Here is a 20,788-nt window from a genome sequence, read left to right as displayed (position 1 = left end):
GTCACTTTAAGGTTAGCTTGACTATGGTTCTGTTTCATGTATTTTAGCTTTTCTTTGTCAGCAGTGTCACCTCTATAACAACCATCTCTTGGCTTTCTTCTTGAAAACATGTCTTCAGGCAGGGAAAATGATTTGTGGTCTCTGGAGTCAACTGTAGAAGAATAGGTTTCCATTACAGTAGCCCTATGACAAGTACAGTTGTGTTAATTTCACAAAACACTCTACTGACATAAGTGATCTGGTCTTAAGTCCTTTTAGCTGGCCGTCTCTTGGTGCTGTCCTACTCAGAGCATAAGGCTAGAGACAGTAAGGCAATTGCTGGGCAAAGATGACTGAAAGCACTCTAATGGATAAAACCACCCACGACATGTTTTCTTATTTCTCTGAAAAGAAGACAACACTAAGTGATGCATTTTTAATGCCAATGATTTTGAAATATTCAGAACATGTGTATTTGGATTACTTCCACATTATTATAATAATACCTGACTTCAGTAGCAAGTTAACCAGTGAAAACTAAGTCTTATGACTCTCAAATTAGACTGCTGTTCTAATTAATTATGTATAAATTCCATAGATGCTTCACAAAAATGCTACAATAAGGGGAAAATATTATTATTAACTGTACAACAGTATGCCATATGAAAATCACCATGATAGCTCCATACAACTGACACAAGTTTAAATATCAATAGCTCTATTACAAAGCCATTTACTAGATTTTTAAAATGTAGCAAGGCAAAGAGGCAGAGAAAAGCTGGAGAAGTCTTAATAAGCAATACAAATAATTAAAAAGTTGAGAAATGGAAACTATGGGACTATGTTAAGGGAGATTGTATTATTTAGGACAGGGAAGACAAGTCTGGAAGGTAATTGAATAATGACATTCATATAGTATTCATGTATTTCCTCCCTGATAGGTACAATAACAGAGCACAGGTAAAGTACAAAGTTATTTCCAGGCTTTTGAACATATTCAAACATTTTTCTCATTTAGCTCTGTTTAAGCCTTGCACCATGAAAATGAAAGCAGGCAATGGTGTATGCTGCTTTGGTGGTATGACAAAATCTTCAGGCACTTCTTTAACTTTTTCCGCTGTTTCTAATCCACATTTTAGTGACTTACACTTTTTGGAAGATTCTACAAATGCATTTAATATTGGAAATATTCTTTAAGCCAGTGTATAATAGAATGCTGTGGAAGCAGTCTACCTTCCAAACTACTTTCTTACAGTGAGTCTTCAGCTTGCTTCCAATTTACTGTGGAATGTCAGAAGATAAAGAACCTTGGTAACAGGTGGGTTTTACTCTGGAATGCAGCCCATGGCACTGAGCAAAGCTTGACTGGTTTATGTGGAAGAGCCGTATAAAAGGGAGTAAGGAAAGCATCTTGATATGTGTGTGTGTGTGCGCACGCACGTGTGCCTGTGCGTGCATCCACGTGCACACACATGTGTTACAGAGAAAGGGCACTTAGCACCAATATCTTCGTCTTTACTGAAAATGCTATGATTTCCCAGACTTTCAAATTTATTTTATAAGGCAAATAAAGTTCCAGAGTGGCTTTACAAGGCTGTCAGTCAATCTGATGTTTATTTTTAATTGTTGCATGGATGCTTCCTAAAGTAGCATGCAGGAGATGTGACACATTTCTCTATTGTTTGATTGCCAGGTTCACGAAAGGAGTAGTTTAAAAATTTCAATCGTCTTTGGTTTATTCATGATTGCCACTATCTTGTCTGCAAAATAAGCTACATTAAAAGTTAAAAAAATCATTTTCTTTCTATACTCTAACTTTTTGAACTTTGGACACTCATATGGAACTTCTATAAGGGAGAAACTTCACACATATTTATAACCAGATATACTTGACAACTTCTTTGCTCTACGAAAATTGTTTTGCAATGAATTTTTCCATTTGTTTTTCTTCATATGGTTTACCTTGTTCAATGTTGCTATTTCCGAAATATGTGATCTTTGATTATTTTTCATATTAAGAGGCATATCAAAAGATTTCCAGTGTCTGACAACAACTTATTTTGCAATCACTGGAGCAAAAAGAATCCATGTGGATTGTTTACATGACAACATAATCATACAAATCCAAAGGTGTGGAGTAGTTTCAAGGTATGAGTGTACCTCTATGTACTGGATGCCAGGAAGGTTTGCACTATATTTTTCCTGTGATATGTACTTTAGTTTTGCAGTAATATTGTTTCACCTCTGGAAATGAGACATCTATATGTCATTTAAATGGATGACCTGTACAACTTGTTTGAAGCTATGTGTTTCATAAACTGAAAAAAAGGAGAAAGTTCGAACTGACACTTTAACATTCCATCAACTTGGAACAAAAACATTCTTGTTTCTTTAAAAAAAGAAATGAGGGATAGAAGATAGTTCCTTAAAACTGAAAATGTGAAAAATGAGATACTAAATAAATGAACCCTTGGTTTCCAATACCTCAACTCTAATTCCAAAAAAATGGATGTAGAGAAAAATGCTGGTATTCTCTGAGATTCATTATAGTCCTAAGAAGTTGCATTTTTGGAAACGAATAAACAAGCCAATGTTGATCAGATTCCTGTTGTGCCTCTGTGAGAAATCAGAATGCTTTACCAGGTCTAAATTAGTAGACCATCCCTGTTATCAAACAAAGAAACAGGTGTAGAAACAACAATATAGAAAACAAATACACCTATTCTAATTCTGGACTTCACAAATGAATTCTTCCTTTTGATGCAATTTAATCCTTTCTTCAAATGAAAGGCTATTCAGTTTTATAACAAAGCTGGCATCCAAAATCTGCCATGAAATTCCAAAGCTCATAAAAGCTTGCTTTGCTTTTAAAGGTTCTGGTTGCTCCTTAGTTGCTGCCAACCAGGCACTGGCCAAGAAAACCTCCAGAACTGTCATTATACAACATTAATGATCTCATACTTTCATTTATTGGATCGTCTGTGTCCAGCTTACTTGATCATGTTTTTAAATCTATTCCTGCCTTCCTCCTGAGGAGTAGAAGTAAAATACTCTAATGTCTTAATTTTAAAGATGGGGGACAAAAAATATATCAATATTTGAGAAAATAGCTTGAAGTTAGTTTTTGTGCTTTACTGTATTATGTGTAAATTTGTAAAAATACTAAGCTTTTATTAAGCTTTTCTGTTATAGGCTCCTTTGGCTGTGCCTACCTTTTAGTCTTGCCTCTCATAAATGCCCCCTGACTTCTTCTTCTATGCCCCAACCCTCACCCTACTCACTGTGCTACATTCATCTTGAGTCAATACTGTGCCTTCCATACAACTAGTGTTTATGCCATCCTGTCTTTGTTAGTCTCTGCTAGCTACATTTCGAATGCCATTTCACTATGATTCTCACCCCAAAACTTTATCATCTTTTAAAATTGAGCATAAATAGCCCTGCTAATTAAAGTATTCTTTTTATATCTTTACAGGAAAAGTCAACTGCTCCTTCTTCTGTGCTCCATATTGTTTCAATATATGTTCATTAGCGTATCTGTCACATTTTAATTCATATATCCATATTATTTAATAGATTCTCATTCTTTGTGGACTGCAACAATATCTAATTTATCAGTGCATCCTATCTGGCACATAGTAAGCATTCAATAAATGCTTGTTAAATTTATATGCATGTTGCTCTGACAGTTGACAAATAGATGAGAAAATATGAATTTAACAAATTAAAGTATATGCCAAACAAATTCAACAGCAGACATCACAGGTAATGTTTAGTTTATTGGATATTAAATCATGTGTAAGTAACAATAATTCAGAATTTTAGAAAAGATTTTTAAAAAATTGTTTTTTGGAAGAATAATTCCATATTGTGCACATATGATGATATTTGTTGACTGGATGCTAGCAGGTAGAAACTTTATTACAGCAGTATCCTACTTATGTAAATATTAGATCCAAATATTAACAATGGTTATTTTTCAGTGAGTGAATATCATGAAATTCAAAGATGCTTTATTTTTAGAAAATTTATTAATATTCCTTAATTATTAGTTCAAAAAGAAATGCAATATAACAATAGATTCTGTAAAGGTTTTTGAGAAAATTCTTACACAGCAATAACAAGAAAAAAACAACTAAGATTAAGACAAAGTGATAACTTCATAAACTCTCTCTCTCTCTCTCTCTCTATATATATATGGATATATATATGGATATATGATATATCCTATCATATATATGGAGAGAGAGTACATTGGACCAAACTTTAGCAAGCACAGTTTGGCCATAACAGCTGAAATATCCATTACAATCACTTTTTAACACGTGAATTCTATTACAAATATATCTTATTAATAAAATCATGAGTGTGTGGTGTAATATATGAATATTCATTTATTTAAGTCATAGTTTATTATAACAAGACAATTAAATTAGTGCTACACTTATCAGTGATTTAAAAGAAATAAAAACAACACAGGCGTTCAGTTTGAAAAGTGAAAGTGTAAAAAAAAGTAAAAGTCCCATTTGGGGTCCTCTCCCCAGGGACGACTGTTTCCTGCTCTGTATTTTCTTCCAACATTACTCCAGCATATCCATCTGTGGGCCTATCTCACTACTCCCCTACTATCATCTGTCTGTCTCTATCATCTATTTATCCTTTTAAATATATAAAATATTTACCTTGTTAATTTACTGTATTTGAAAGAACTTTCCAATTCAGCATAACAGACCCATTTTATTCTTTTTAAACATACACAAACACAATTACTGGATGGTATATGTGTAGGTAAGAAATAGCAAAATGAACAGAAAACTGGGAAATAATGCACAAATTTGTGTGACCTTCTTGAGCAGAGGCTTCACTAGTTTTCTCTACATAACCCTAATTTCAGTGGCTCACATCACATCACATATTATTAAATAGTCATTTTCTAAAGTACATATTTTTAATTTATGAAGATAATGAAACCAACCAAATTTTAAAAAATGATTGATTAGCTTCACCTAGTCTCTTTTCTTTTTTCTTTTATCTTTACAAAAAAATTGAAAAGCAAATTATAGATAATATGTTCTTTCACCCCAACATCCTCCATCATACATCTAAATATGTGTCATTTATAAAATTTAACTGCAATGCAATTACCATTTGTAAGAAAGTAAAAATTCCTCGAGATCATCTATGTCCATAAATAAATGTTCTATTATATTAAAATTGTGTTTGGGGGCACCTGGGCGGCTCAGTGGGTTAAGCCTCTACCTTTGGCTCAGGTCATAATCTTGGGGTCCTGGAATCAAACCCCGCATTAGGCTCTCTGCTCAGCAGGGAGCCCACTTCCCACCCCCCCTCTCTCTGCCTACCTCTCTGCCTACTGGTGATCTCTGCCTGTCAAATAAATAAATAAAATCTTAAAAAAAAAAAAAAGCCTCTGCCTTCAGCTCAGGTCATTATCTCAGGGTCTTGGGATCTAGTCTGGCAGGGCTTCCTGCTCAATGGGGAGCCTGCTTCTCTCTTGCCTGCCACTCCCCCTGCTTGTGTTTGCTCTCTCCTTCTCTCTCTCTCTCTCTCTCTCTGTCAAATAAATAAATAAATAAAATCTTTTGAAAAAACCTATAAACGTGTGTTTTGTAGTTGGTTTGTTTGAAACAAGATCCAAGTAAGACATACATTACATTGAATTGATGTGTCCCTTAAATCCACTTTAATGTACCACTTTCTACTCATCTTTTTTCCTGCCTTTGTCAGATTTATTTTTCTGGAAAACAAGGTTATTGCTTTGTAGAATGTTCCACACTCTGGATTAGCCTGCTTTACTCCTCCAAGTCACTTAATTTGTTCCTCCATCCCCCATATTTTCTCTAAAGGGACATTGTTTCTACAGTCTTGATTACTATTAGGTATAACTTGTCTGGCAAGAATGTTTTTTGTTTTTATTTTTGACATTGCAGTGTGTTTCAGTTTGCATCATATGAGAGACGTGAAATATTTTAGGGAGGGTGAGGTTGAGCAGTTGATTTCAGGTGGTGACAATCTATTCTCTCTATTGTGATGTTCGGCATCAGTTTTATTTTTTAATTTTTTTCCACATCAGTTTTTGATCTAATATCTATGTGCATGAATGGTAGTTGCCTGTATTAATTTCTTCATTAGGGTATTACAAAGATGGGAATTTTCTAATTCTTTTATGTTTAAAATATCATTAGCTGAAATTCTTCAATAAAGACTTCTCCCATCAACTAGGACTATTTAGTTCTTTTGAAATACAGTTCATACTCAAGATAAGATAAATGTAAAAACAAACAAATTTAATTATTTATTTATTTATTTTTAAGGTAAAAATTGGTCTATAGCATTCTATAAGTTTAGATGTGCAACACTGTAATTCAGCATTTGTATACACCGCAAAAGGATTGCCACCATCTCTAGTTATCATTCATCACCATATAAATGATCTCTTTCAGCCATTTGCCTATCACTCAACCCTCTTCCCCTGTGGTAACCACCAATCTATTCTCTGTTTCTGTGAGTTTTGTTTTATCTTGTTTGTTTGTTTGTCTTGTTTTTTCACATGGAAATGTGAAATTTTTTTCACAGATTTCACATGTAACTGAAATCATGCAGTATTTGTCTTTCTCCATCTGAATTATTTCACTTAGTGTAATGCCCTCAAGATTTATCCATATTGTTGCAAATGACAAAATTTCCTCCTTTTTTTGTGGTTGGGTATTTATATACCACATCTTTAATTGTGTATCCACTGATATACACTTAGGTCATTTCCATGTCTTAACTATTATAAATAATGCTACAATGAACATAGGATGCATATATCTTTTTGAAATAGTGTTTTCCAGTTTGGGGATAAAAACCCAGAAGTGGAATAACTAACTCATATGGTAGTTCCATTTTAATTGTTTTGAGGAATCTCTATACTGTTTTCTATAGTGGCTGTACCAATTAATAGTCCCTGATAATTAGTGATATAGAACATTTTTTCATGTGCCTGTTGGCCATCTGTATGTCTTCTTTGAAAAATATCTATTAAGATCCTCTGTCCAATTTTCTTTTTATTTATTTGTCAGAGAGAAGGAGAAAGAGAGCACACAAGCAGGCAGAGAGGCAGAGAGAGAAGCAGACTCCTTGCCAAGCAAGGAGCCCAATGAGTGACTTGATCCCAGGGGGATCATGACCTGAGCCAAAGGCAGCGGCTTAACCCACTGCGCTTCCTCAGTCCCTCCTCTGTCCATTTTTTAATCAGATTGGTTTTTTTTTGTTGTTGTTTTGTAAGTTCTTTGTATATTTTGGATATTAATCCCTTTTTGGATATGTAATTTGCAGATATCTTCTCTCATTCAATAGATTGTCTTTTCATTTTGCTAATGATTTCCTCCACTATTCAGAAGATTTTTAGTTTAGTGTGGTCACATTTGTTTATTTTTGCTCTTGTTGCCCTTTGAAGTTGGATCCAAAGAAACACTGCTAAGATCAACATCAAGGAGTTTACCACTGGTGTTATCTTCTAGAAATTTTATGGTTTTAATCCTTAATCCTTAAGTCTTTAATCCATTTGAGTTAATTTTGGGATATGGTATTAGACAGTGGTCTAGTTTCATTCTTCTGCATGTGGCTGTCCAGTTTTCCCAGCACCATTCATCAAAGGGACTGTCCCCTTCTCATTGCACATTCTTGGTTCCTTTGTCATAAATCAATTGACCATATATGTGTGGCTTTATTTCTGTACTTTCTATTCTGTTCCACTGATCTATGTGTCTGTTTTTATGCTAATACCATATCATTTGGTCATATTTGGGAGAAAAGTGGGTGAACAACACAGTGAGAACCTCAATAAAGAGATAAAGAACATAAGGAAGTAACAAGCAGACCTCATTGAGCTGAAGAAAAAAACAACTGAACTGAAAAATACACTAGAGCACTTCAACAGCAGACCAGGTGAAGTAGAAGAATGGTCAGTGACCTGGAAGACAGGGCAGTGGAACTCACACAAAAAGAGCCACCAAAAAAAAAAAAAAAAAAAAAAAAAATCATAAGAGGGCCCATCAAGCAGAATCACACCTGCATAATAGGGGTCTCAGAAGGAGAAGAGAGGAAGGTGTAGAAAACGTATATGAAGAAATAAAGGCCATGGAATTCAGACATCTGAATTCCAGCACAGTGTCTGTGTGCTGGTTGTATTCATTTTCAATGGGTTTTTATTGTTTCCAGGCCTTTTTAGCCAACAGAGCTAGAAAACATACTTTGAAAAGAAAGAAATTAGTTCATGTGGGTATTAAATGTATAGATAGCTCATATAGATATATAATATATAATCATATAATTTTTAAATAACAGTTAATTCTGTTTATAGATATACTTGAAGTACTGCAAGGAAACATACTAAAATTTTGGCAGTGGTTCTCTCTAAAGGATGTGATTCAAAATGCAATTTTGTATCATTTACATGTATTACTTACAAAATCAAGGGTAAGTTATTTTAAAAGATAATTTTACCTTGAATTTTTCCATTCAAGAATATATTCTTATAGTAATGTGAAATAATTACCGCCAAAAGTAGTATTTAAAGTAATTTTCTAAGAATGGCCTTTCCAAAAAGGACCTCTATGATATGGTTTTTTTCTCTGTACAAGTTTCAACCTATACTCAACCCAATGCTGATTTTCCATGAAGCAAATAAAGCTTAAGTTTCAGGGCATTCCTGAAAGGATGATAGTAGTACATTCACATGACCATATGATTTGGTAAATTTTCAAATGCTGAACACATTGAGTTAGGTGTCTTCACCCTGACTTTTGTTGTTACCTTTGTGAGGTAACACTAGAGTGGCCTCAGGCATTTCTGGGATCAGAATTAGGGTAGTTGTGTTGGGTGAACCTTTCGTTTGACTTTTGTAGAATGTATTTATGCATCTCGCTGTCATTTTCAACTTCTTACCTGTTGTCCCAGAGAAAGAACAGCTTCCAAGAATGCTGCTAGGCCCTGCTGTGCTAATTTATCGTGTTTTGTAAAACAGGCTGCAGCCAGGGGCCACATCGTGATATGAATAGAAACAGTGGCACCCAGGTCTAGAAGTGTGAAAGGGTAATGGTAGAAAAACCAGGTCTGAAATGTAAGGGGCAACATGCCAGTCTGGGAGGAAATGTTGCAATCTTTGGATATATAACATTCTTAAACTGAACATTTATTTTTTCATTAAATGCCAGTCAAAAAGACATTCTCTTCTGTCAAAAATATACTACACAGTGCCCAATATCGTGTTATAAAAAGTACCATTTTTTATAAGAAGGGTGTATTTGATCAGCTCAAAAAGTTCTGCTAATTAAAATTTGAAAAGATATTTGGGAGTGTTGTAATAAAATAAGTGAGAAGTTGCATATTACTGTAATATACATGAGACATCCTTCATGTACTATCTTTAAAATTAAAAACACCAAAAGAAAGAATCACAGAATTAATGGAATATGAAACAAAAGTGATAAAAATGAATAATGAAGTCAGTGGAAATTATTCTTACATTAGGAAGCAATTTATAACAAAAAATTTTGCACAGTAGCAAAAGCAATCATCCATTAAGAGGAAGACATAAATTTCAAATTAAAGTGGAGACTCTTTGCCTGTTTATTAATTGAATAAATGAAAATATATGAATTAATGAACACATGAGAAGATTATTTAATTTCAGGTTGATTGGACATGAAATACTGACAATGATAAAAAAAATTACAATATACGACTACAAAGCGTGTTTAAAGAGCAAACTGTTCAAGAAGTGTCAAAGATCCCATAAGTATTTAAGACAAGTCCCTGCACTAGAAAAAAAAATCCCCTGAAATCATGTTTTATATGTTGATATCTATTGGTCATTCATATTTCCTCAATTTAACAATCATCCTAAAAGTTTAAATGGCATTTCTAATAATGAGTATGCCGCCAAAATTTGTAGGAAAATGAGCATTATACAGGTATGTCCGGACTTTAATAATAATACTAAATTTTTCCCCAGATTTCATTGTGTCTGTGGTACTTGTCAGTTTCTTCTTTTTTTTTTTTTTTAACTTATTTATCATTATGATTTCTCATTCTAAGTAAACATTCACTTTAATTCTTAGGTGTGCACTTAGTAGAGTCCTTTAAGTCCATTAAAACTTGGATTCTAATGTGTCCAAACATAAGGTTCAAAGGCCATAATTAAAGATGTAAGGGCTTGATTGGAAGAATAAAGGAGAGGAGAATGGAGAAATTATACAGAAACTTTGAAAGGAGGGACACCTGGGTGGTTGAGTTTGTTAAGCTTCTATCTGCCTTTGGCTCAGGTCATGATTCTGAGGTCTTGGAACAGGGTCCCACAGCGGGCTCCTTGCTCAATGTCTACTTCTCCCTCTGTCAGCTGCTTCCCCTGCTCATGTTCTCTCTCTCTCTCTCTCTCTCTCTCATAGCCATACAAATAAATAAATAAGATTAATAATAATAATAATAAATAATAATTTAAATAATTATTTAAATAAATAATTTTTAAAAAGAAAGAAAAGAAACTTTGAAAGAGAATAGGAACTTGGCCAGGTTAGAAAGAAGGTAGGTAAAAGTTCCTGAAAAAAGTGAAGTTGAACATGTATATTTCAGAATTATGAACATTCCGTTTATTGAATTACTTTCTCATTTATTTATGGTTTACCAACTGATACAGTAGTTGAGTCTGGTGACAATGAAGGCATGTAGAATAAAATACCAAAATGTGAAAGAGAAGTTCAAAGTCAAAATCTGGGAAATGAAAAGTAAATCAAGGAAGTGAGATGAAAAACCGAAAAAGACAATATTTTCCAGGCTGTGAAGAGCGACAGATGCATTATCTGACCTGTAGATTTGACTCTAAGCTTCCTAGTGCCGGCTGAAACGAGGACATTTTCATGCACATAGTTTTTCTGTCAAAATTAAAAATCAGATCACTTCTCCAGGGGAACAAAAGCTGTTCTGCGCATTTTGCTCTAAAAAAAAGTATTTTAAGGGACACTTTAATATAAGGGGTGATATACTGAACAAAATCCTCAGAATATTCTTAGACCGAACACAGTAATAAGTTTAAATTGCCCGTTTCTATAAAAGCTGTAAAATATATTTGGTAGCCCATGAAAGCTGTACTGAAAATTTTTGCTTTGGCTGCCTAGAATCGACTCCACTTTGTGGGTGGTTCTAGCAACCCAATTCTTTTTAAGGACAGTGAGCTAACCTAGTGTCTTAACCCTCCCCAGGACAGCCATAGTCACGTGAAAGTATAAGCCGATGTAACAAAAGAAGGTTCTAAATAAATGAGGTAGGAGTTTATTTCTTCTCTCCCCTCGTACTGGTCATTTTAGGCTGGCAGATCAGCTTTGCTCCAGAACATCATTCCAGGGTCGCAATCCTTGCATCTGCCATCCCTCACCATTCTGATCCGTCGCGGCTAACATCCCACGCCCATGTTTCTGCACGTGGAGATAGGAAAAGCATACTCTACAGAAACTAGCTTTATCTTTAAGAGAACCTGAATGTCGTCTCATTTCCGTTCACATTGCATTAACCAAGACGAACTCAAGGTCACACCTGGCTGCAAAGGAAGTGGTCTCCAGCTGGTTAGTCTGTGCCCAGATGAAACCCAGAAGGAGTTCTGTTATGGAAAGGAAGGAGAAGTGGATGCTTAGAAATAGTTACCATTCCTTGCCACATCAAGGGATTAGCAAATTAACCTAAAATAAACCAATTAGATGCTCTCAAATATGCAGATTTATAAAACAACCCAAAATGGTTGGAGTTAATTCAATGTCCGGGAGACTTTATCAGTGCTGCTACCAAGACTCTCTGGAGCTGTTCCAAGTCTGATTCCTCCACCTGCTCTTTGATCTGGGTGAGTCTCCCATACAGTCCAATAAATCCCTTTATCGTGCAACAAGAGTCTGTCAAAGGATCAGAATACCTGTCAGTGAAGGCAATTTGGTTAGGGGAGAACATTAAATAGGTGGAAGTGGTTTTTTTTGTTTTTGTTTTTGTTTTTTTACCCCATCCTTTAACAAAGGGCTAATTTATTTCATTCTAAAAGTATGCTTGTATTTTACTTGATTACAGGGATAACATGTCAGTTTTTGATTCTGCAATATTCAGAGATCCTAATATCTCTGCTCCATTACACACACACACACACACACACACACACACACACACAAATAAATGTCAGAAAACATACTTTTAAATTATCCTTGTAAATAAATGGATGAGCCTTCAGGAACACAAGTTGAAATAGTAGAGAGTGGTGATGAAGCTGCTTGTTTCCCCAGAGGGCATGTGAGAATCCAGTTGGTTTAGAGCTTCTACATTCATAAGAGGAAAGGGGAAGAGCCTTGCACCTAACTAGGTTTGAGAGCTGACCATAGCCCCCTTTGGAAAGTAAGTAATCATGAAAAATCACATCTTCAGGAAAATAGGGAAAATTTTTTAAAAATATGCTTTTTCTACTCCTCCCCAAATTTACTAAAGTGTAATTGACAAATAAAAAGTGTATATATTTACAGTGCACACTGTGATGTTTTGATAGGCATACGCATTGTGAAATGATAGGCAAGCCCTCTGATGTAGCCATCACCTCACACAGTTACCTTGAAGGAGAATATGTAAGATCTACTCTTTCAGCAAATTTTGTGTTTACAATACAGTATTATTAAGAATAATAGCCATAGGGACTCTGGGTGATGCAGTTGGTTAAGTATCTGCTTTTGGCTCAGGTCATGGTCCCAGGGTCCTTGGATTGAGTCCTGCATCAGGCTCCTTGCTCAGGGAGCTTGTTTCTCCCAATGCCTGCTGATGCCCCTGCTTGTACTCTCTCTATGACAAATAAATAAAAACTTAAAAAAAATACAAAGTATAATGACCATCAAAAAATCAGTTATTTCTATATACTAATCATAAACTATCCAAAAAAGATATCAAGAAAATAATCCCATTCACAATTTCGTTTTAAAAATACCTATGAATAAATTTAAGCAAGGAAGTGAAAGATCTGTGTACAGAAAACTACAGTAACATAGAGTAAAGAAATTGAAGAAGACACAAATAAATAGAAATATATTCATATTCATGAATTGAAAGAATTAATATGGTTAAAACATCTATCCTACCCCAAACCAGCTACAGATCTGATGCAATCTCTATCAAAGGTCCAAAGACATTTTTATAGAAATGGAAAAAACAATTCTAAAAATTGGAACAACCTAAGACTCCAAACAATTAAATGTATCTTACTGAATAGTATCTTTTCCTTTTATGTCCTTCTTATTTTCTTATATTTTGATATCTTTTCTTATATTTTGATAACTATGTGAATTAAATCCATTACTTATATATTTCTCTCTTTTTTCCTTATCACATAGAAAGACTTTTGTTTCTTCCAGTTAGGTTCCTTTAACAAATATTGCATCAATGTCCATCAATTTCTTTTGATTCATTTCTTTACAGAAATGACAGTGTCTGGAAACTGTGATAGATCATTCATTTGTTCGTACAAAGACACAGAGCAGCTACACACATAGCACTATTCTGGGTGCTGAGGATACAAGTTGCAACAAAGTAAACAAAGTAGAAGTCCCTGCTCCTGTGGAATTTACATTCTTGTAAAGGAACAAATAGACAAATACAAAACTTTATATGCATAAGTTCCACGGAGAAATATAAAGCAGAATAAAGGGTGAATGATAAAGTTAAGGAATATAAGGTAAACGTCTCTGAAAAAGTAACATTTGAATAAGAACCTAAAGGGAGGGTAATTAACTATGTAAAGATATAGGGAAAAGTATCCCCCAAAAAGAAAGTGGCTAATTCATAGACCTTAGGACGGGAATAAGGACGTATGTTCAGGGACTGCAAGGGCAGTGGGGTTAGAACAGTTAAAAGGGGAGTGGGAGGACATGAGATAGGAGCAGTGGGCAGGGGCCAGGTCATGGGAGATGTTTTTGGCCACAGATATGGCTTTAAATGTTATTCTAAGTGCAATGGGAAACCATTATGAGGTTTTAACATAATCTGATTTATGTTTGCCGGAATTACAATGGCTACTTTTTAACAACTGCTGGGATGAGTAAGAACTGAAGAAAGATGATAGTTGGGAGGAACTGAGTAAAGAGACGACAGTGCCTTGGGCCATGATGATGAGGCGCACTGGGTAGGAGCGTCAAGGAGAAATTGATCAGTAGTTTAATTTTTGATATATTGAGTTTGTTAAGCTGCTTAGACATCCAAGAAGAGGCGCTGAGCAGGCAGGTTAAAAAGGTGTCTGGAGCTCACGGGGAGAGGCAGGCTGGAGATGTACACGTGGGTTATAGGCTGGTAGGTGGTATTGGAGGCTCTGAGATGACAGAAATCCTTTTAGGATTGGAGCTGTGACAGAGAGAATGGAGTCTCCAGGGAAACAACAGTTGAGCTCTGGAAGAGGTGGGGAGAGCTAGCAAAGGAGTCTGAGATGAAGTAACCAATGGACAAAGGGGGAAAGCAGGAGGTTATGGGGCCCTGAAGACAAGTAACAGAGTCTTAAAAATGAGGAAAATGTCAGCAAACACTAGATGTTTGCTCAGAAAAACTGAGGATTGACCATTTGGCAACATTGAGGAAGGACTGTGTCAAAGATTGTCCTACATAGATGTTTCAAGTAAAAGGAATGAAAGTTTAAATTTCCTATCATTCTACTTTACTTAAGGCAAGAGAGATGGGAGGTAGCATGGAATCAGAACTTCTACAACAAAATATATTTTTATTATAGTTTTTTTTTAAACTTTTTTGTGCCAGACATGAGCTGAGGCAGAGTACTCATTTTCACCTGACTAGATTGCCCTCATTATCCATATGTGTTGGCAGGGTTCTGCCCTCTGTGTAATTGGGGCACATGCAGACAAGTTTAAGCGGGAGCTACCTGTGGCCTTGGGCTGAGACTCTGACCACAGGCATGCTTCCCAGAAATGCTGATGGAGTCCAGATGTGCTTCCTGACTGCCTGATGCCCCGTCCTCAATCCCATGACTTGCCCCTCTGAGGAGTTGTTGGTTTGGGGGAGGAAGGATGTTTCATAGTTTTTCCCACTTAGTTCTGAGGGGAAATGTATAAAGTCATGGGTCAGTCTGGAACTATCTGCACTAAAAATAAATAGCAAATATTTGTTGAAATTCTTTTTTCTTGTGAATTTGCAACTGATAACCAGCATTCAGGGATGGAATTGTTTCTACCTATTTTAATTATCTGTCATAAATTCAATGAAAATCTGGATGAAGGAGAATGATTCACCCATGTAATCTACTTTGTTATCCAGATGGATGAGTCTTTCTGACAGTTTTGTTTGCACCAAAGACAAAAGTCAGAGCACATAGAAGAGGGATCCTTAACAAGGGATCCATAATGGACTTCTCAGTGTCTGTGACCTCCCTTCAATCATGTCCTAACATGTATGTGCATGTGTATGTTCATGCATTCACGAATGTGTGATTTCTTCTGACAAGGGTCCACACTGTCTTTGCATTTGGGGAAGAGTGTTTGATGCAAAAAGGTGTCATGAACAGCAGAGAGTTTCAAGGTCATATTCTTTGGTGAGAACCTGTGGTAAAGGCATTTTGTGTTGTACTGGAAAATATGCAGTCTGGAAATCAAATAAGTAGATTGCAAGGAGTACATACTTTCAAACGTAAGCAAGATTCTCACATGAATAAACATCCAGTTCACCTTCCTATAGAGGTAGTAGTTAAAGCAAAGCACTTCTGCTCCCCTTATAATTGCAATTCTTATTGAGAAAAGTGTAGATTCACATGTGTGTGTAAAGTAATACAGAGTGATCCCATGTACACTTTCCTGCATTAGTGACATTCTGTAAAATTATGGTCTAATATCACAACCAGGATACTGATATTGATAAAACCCACTCAGCTTATTTGTATTTCCCTACTTTTACTTGTGTTCATTTCACTCCATCTTCCTCCTTCCGCTTTGTCCCTCTGTCTTTGTATATTTAGTTCTATGTAATTTTATCACATGTGTAACTTTGCATATCCACCACAAGACTTTAAACAGTTTCATAACCTCAGGGATACCTTACTTCCCATTTACAAGCACACTACCCTCCCTTCTCTCACTGTCCCTAACCTCTGGGAACCACTAATTTATCCATTTCTAAAATATTTTCATGTCTGAAAGAGTTATATAAATGGAACCATACACTCTGCAATCTTTTGAGATTTGCTTATATCACCCAGCATGATGCCTTTGAGATGCAGCCATGACATTGCATGAATCAATGTTTTATTCTTTTTTGTTGCTGTATTCCATAGCATGGATACACCACAGATGATTGAACTATTCAGCCTTTGAAATGTATCCAGATTGCCTCCAGTTTGGGCTATTATAAATAAAGCTGCTATGAACATTCAGGTACAAATCCTTGTGTAAACATTAATTTCTAAGTTCTTTGGCATGAATGAGCAGAAGTGAAATTGCTGGGTCATATGAGATTACATATTTAATTTATAAAAAAAATTCCAAACTGTCTCATAACGACTGTACTATCTTACATTTCCACCAATCATGTATGAGTGATCCAGATTCTCTACTTCCTTGCCAGCATTTGGTGTTACCACCATTTTTCAATTTTAGACATTCTGATAAGTGTGTAGTGATATCATGGTTTTACTTTGCATTTCCCTGACAATTGATGATGCTGAACATTGTTTCATGTGCTTATTTGACATCTATATATCCTTTTCAGTGAAATGTCTATAGATATCTTTTGCTCATTCTCTAATTGCGTAGTTTGGCTTTACTGAGTTATGCATTTTGAGAAGAGAATTTTGACATTTGAGTTTTAAGAGTTCTTTATATGTTCCAGATACTATTCTTTTATCAAATATGTGGCTTATAAATATTTTATTCAAAACCTAGTTTGTCTTTTCATCCTTTTTATTCAGAATCTCACAGAGAAGATTGTTTTAATTTTGATGAGGTCCAATTTTTCAATTTTTTTCTCCTATGGATCATGTTTTGGTATCAAATTTAAGAACTATATCTAACCCTAAAACCTAAAGATTTCCTCTATGCTTTTTTTCTAAAAGTTATAGTTACAGATCTTACACTTAAGTCCTTCATTAAGTTTGATTCTATTTTTGTATAAAATGTGATAGTAAGTATATATATATATATATATATATATATATATACACACACACACACACACACACTCTTCCTCCACTGAATTAATTGCTCTTGCAACTCTGTCAAACAACAGTTGACAGATCTTTCTATTTCTGGGTCTATTTCTGGGTTCTATTTCTGAGTTCTCCGTTCTCTTCCATTGATCTATATGCCTTTCCCTCCACTGCTACCACAGTGTCTTCATTACTGGAGCTATATAGTAATCTTTAATGTAAGATAGAGTGACTTCTTCCCATTCTATTCTTCTTTGTCAAGGTATTTTTAGCTATTCTAAGGTATGTACACTTCCATATAGATTTTAGGATAAGCTTGACAAAGTACCAAAAAAACCTTTCTAGGATTTGATGGGAATTGCATTAAACCTATAGATCAATTTGAAGAGAATTAATATCTTTATTAATTGAGTATTCTAAGGCAGGAATAAGGTAGGTCTAAGATGCATTTTTAATTATACAAGTAATAAACAACTATTTTTGATTCTGAAAATTCACATGATCAGGGCAAATTAGACCTCTTATCCTACCACCATTCCAGTGTTCTCGAAAATAACCATTCTTACCAAACTTTCTCTATGCATTTACATCATATGATTTTGGATTCCATAAATGACCTCATGCTATATGAATTTTTGTCAGCTTCCTTTTGTCATTTGGCAATGCATCTTTGAGACCTTTCTATATCAGTACATATAGATCTACATCATTCATTTTAACTGCTGTGTGGTGTTCTACAGTATGGACATGTCATGGTTTATTTTGCAATTTCCTTTTTTTTTTTACCCCAATTTTTTTTTAATTTTAAGTTTTTAAAAAAATTTTTTAATTTTTTATTTTTTATAAACATATAATATATTTTTATCCCCAGGGGTACAGAACTGTGAATCGTCTGGTTTACACACTTCACAGCACTCACCAAAGCACATACCCTCCCCAATGTCCATAATCCAACCCCCCTTCTCCCAACCCCCCTCCCCCCAGCAACCCTCAGTTTGTTTTGTGAGGTTAAGAGTCACTTATGGTTTGTCTCCCTCCCAATCCCATCTTGTTTCATTGATTCTTCTCCTACCCCCTTAACCCCCCATGTTGCATCACCACTTCCTCATATCAGGGAGATCATATGATAGTTGTCTTTCTCCGCTTGACTTATTTCGCTAAGCATGATATGCTCTAGTTCCATCCATGTTGTCGCAAATGGCAAGATTTCATTTCTTTTGATGGCTGCATAGTATTCCATTGTGTATATATACCACATCTTCTTGATCCATTCATCTGTTGATGGACATCTAGGTTCTTTCCATAGTTTGGCTATTGTGGACATTGCTGCTATAAGCAATTTCCTTTTTGATTGGTATTTATTATATTGGTAGAAACTCTGTAGCCTGTGAGCTTAAGCTAAAGTTAACAGCTACTTTATAACAAAGCACATTTCTATCATCAGGTTAAAATGTCCATTTTCAATATATTTAAAAAAAAAAACCATTATAGTCTCCTTATGGGCTTCTTTTCCTTGAAGACAGAGGATGTATCTATCATATTTTTACTTATCTGTAGTGCATCACAGCCACTCAATAAATATTTGTTGACATTGGAGAATCTTGGTTTATGTTTCTATAAAGCCCTGAAACTGAGACAGATACTGATAAGAGCTTCTGTTCGCATTTACCAAAACGATAAAATGATGCATGTTATGTTGTTGGTTTAGAGGGATCAGAGAAAATCTAAAACCTTTGGAGTTGATGGAGATAATAGATACAAATTATAAACCATTTACAAACTAATTCATAAAAGTGAAACATTAATTATTATTATCAACCTGAATCATCTTTCTTGCCATGTGACCTTGATATCCACAAAAGGGTTAACATGTATTTTATCAAAATCATATTGGAACATACCTAAAAGATAACTGAATTGAAATTCTATCTCCTTTTAAAAAAATATTTTATTTATTTATTTGACAGAGATCACAAGTAGGCAGAGAGGCAGGCAGAGAGAGAGAAGAAAGCAGGCTCCCCACAGAGCAGAGAGTCCAATTGATCCCAGGATCCTAAGATCATGACCTGAGTCGAAGGCAGAAGTTTTAACCCAGTGAGCCACCCAGGGTGCCCCAAAATTCTATCTCTGATAATGTGTGTTGGTGTGTGTCCGTGTGTGTACCTATGAGACTTGGCTACTGAATCCAGTCAAGAGGCAGAGCAATTGCATTAAGTGGTTTGGTAAATGGTAAATTAAGAGATGAAGTTAACACCATGAAATAACCAACAGTTGCCAGTATCTTCTGTGACAGAAGTGAAATAAAACAGAAATGATTTTGGAAGCCTGTACAACAGTAGAGATGTTTACTGGTGCCGCTGAAGGAAAGATCCTCACCAAAATGACACTAAGAAAAAGGGCAGAAATCTCCACATATGAATACATTGTTTATCTTAATGATAAAGATTTGCTCACAAGCTTGAATTATGTAGCATTTTTTCCCCAGGGTGTAACAGTCTCAATCAAAAACTGCAAGACAACATTGTAAATGTTTTCTCTGCCCATGACAGGATCATAGGGCAGTAAATGAAACATGAGACACAGATGAAAACACTTGATTGTGGAAGTTCAAGTTACTTGAAAATCTCAGTTCACTTACCTGTGATGAAAATTGCAGTATTAGAGATAAAGGACAATAATAGACATATTTTTTCACTAAAATAGTTATTGAAGGAAACATTTGGGGAGACACAGAAAGAGACTTACCAGTGGATCAAATACCCTTTCAATTCTTGATATGGCTTAGAGATATGACCTCATAGCAAAAAGATGCAATTATCAAAATTCCCACCCAGTTGTGTCCTTAAATATTGCATCTTGCTGCCTATTTGTGACATTCTAGGACTCTCATCTCATTGATAGCTGGCATGGCTGACAAGAAAGAATTTTTTTTACATTTGATCTAAGCCAAAAGGTCGAGAAGCGTTGAGAATAAATTTTTTAAAAAAGATTTTATTTATTTATTTGACAGAGAGGAGGAAGGCAGAGAGAGAACAAGCAGGGGGAGCAGCAGGCAGAGGGAGAGGGAGAAATAGGCTCCCTGCTGAGCAGAGAGGCTGATGGGGGCTCGATCCGAAGACGCTGGGATCATGACCTGAGCCGAAGGGAGACACTTAACCATCTGAGCCACCCAGACGGCCCAAGAATAGAATTTTTAAAATCCAAAAATACTATAACACCATGGTAGAGTGTTTGTATGGCATCCACTCTTATAGGTAGTGTTAGTTGCCTTTAATTCTTTAGTTTTGTTTTTTCAAAATCAATTACAATTTGGTAGAACAGTAAATTTCCCATTAGCCAATGCCTTGAGCATGACTTTCATTTAGGGCCTATTTCTTTGTTTGGTTTGGTTTGGTAGTGATTGAAAATGTTTAAAAATCAAAACACAAACAGAAAATGAATTTATATAAAACTTTAGGGTAGCATGGAGATCTTAAAGATTTATTTTCCTATCCATGGCTGTTTTGAGATATTATTTAGACCTGGACAAGATCTGTTAGGCTGAGGTGGCACAAATCCCCAAACATGAGTGGCACACAGATGTACGGTCATTTGAGC

Source organism: Mustela nigripes, chromosome 6 (assembly GCF_022355385.1).
Source record: "Mustela nigripes isolate SB6536 chromosome 6, MUSNIG.SB6536, whole genome shotgun sequence".
In the NCBI taxonomy this organism is placed as follows: Eukaryota; Metazoa; Chordata; class Mammalia; order Carnivora; family Mustelidae; genus Mustela; species Mustela nigripes.
This window is presented reverse-complemented; position numbering follows the sequence as displayed.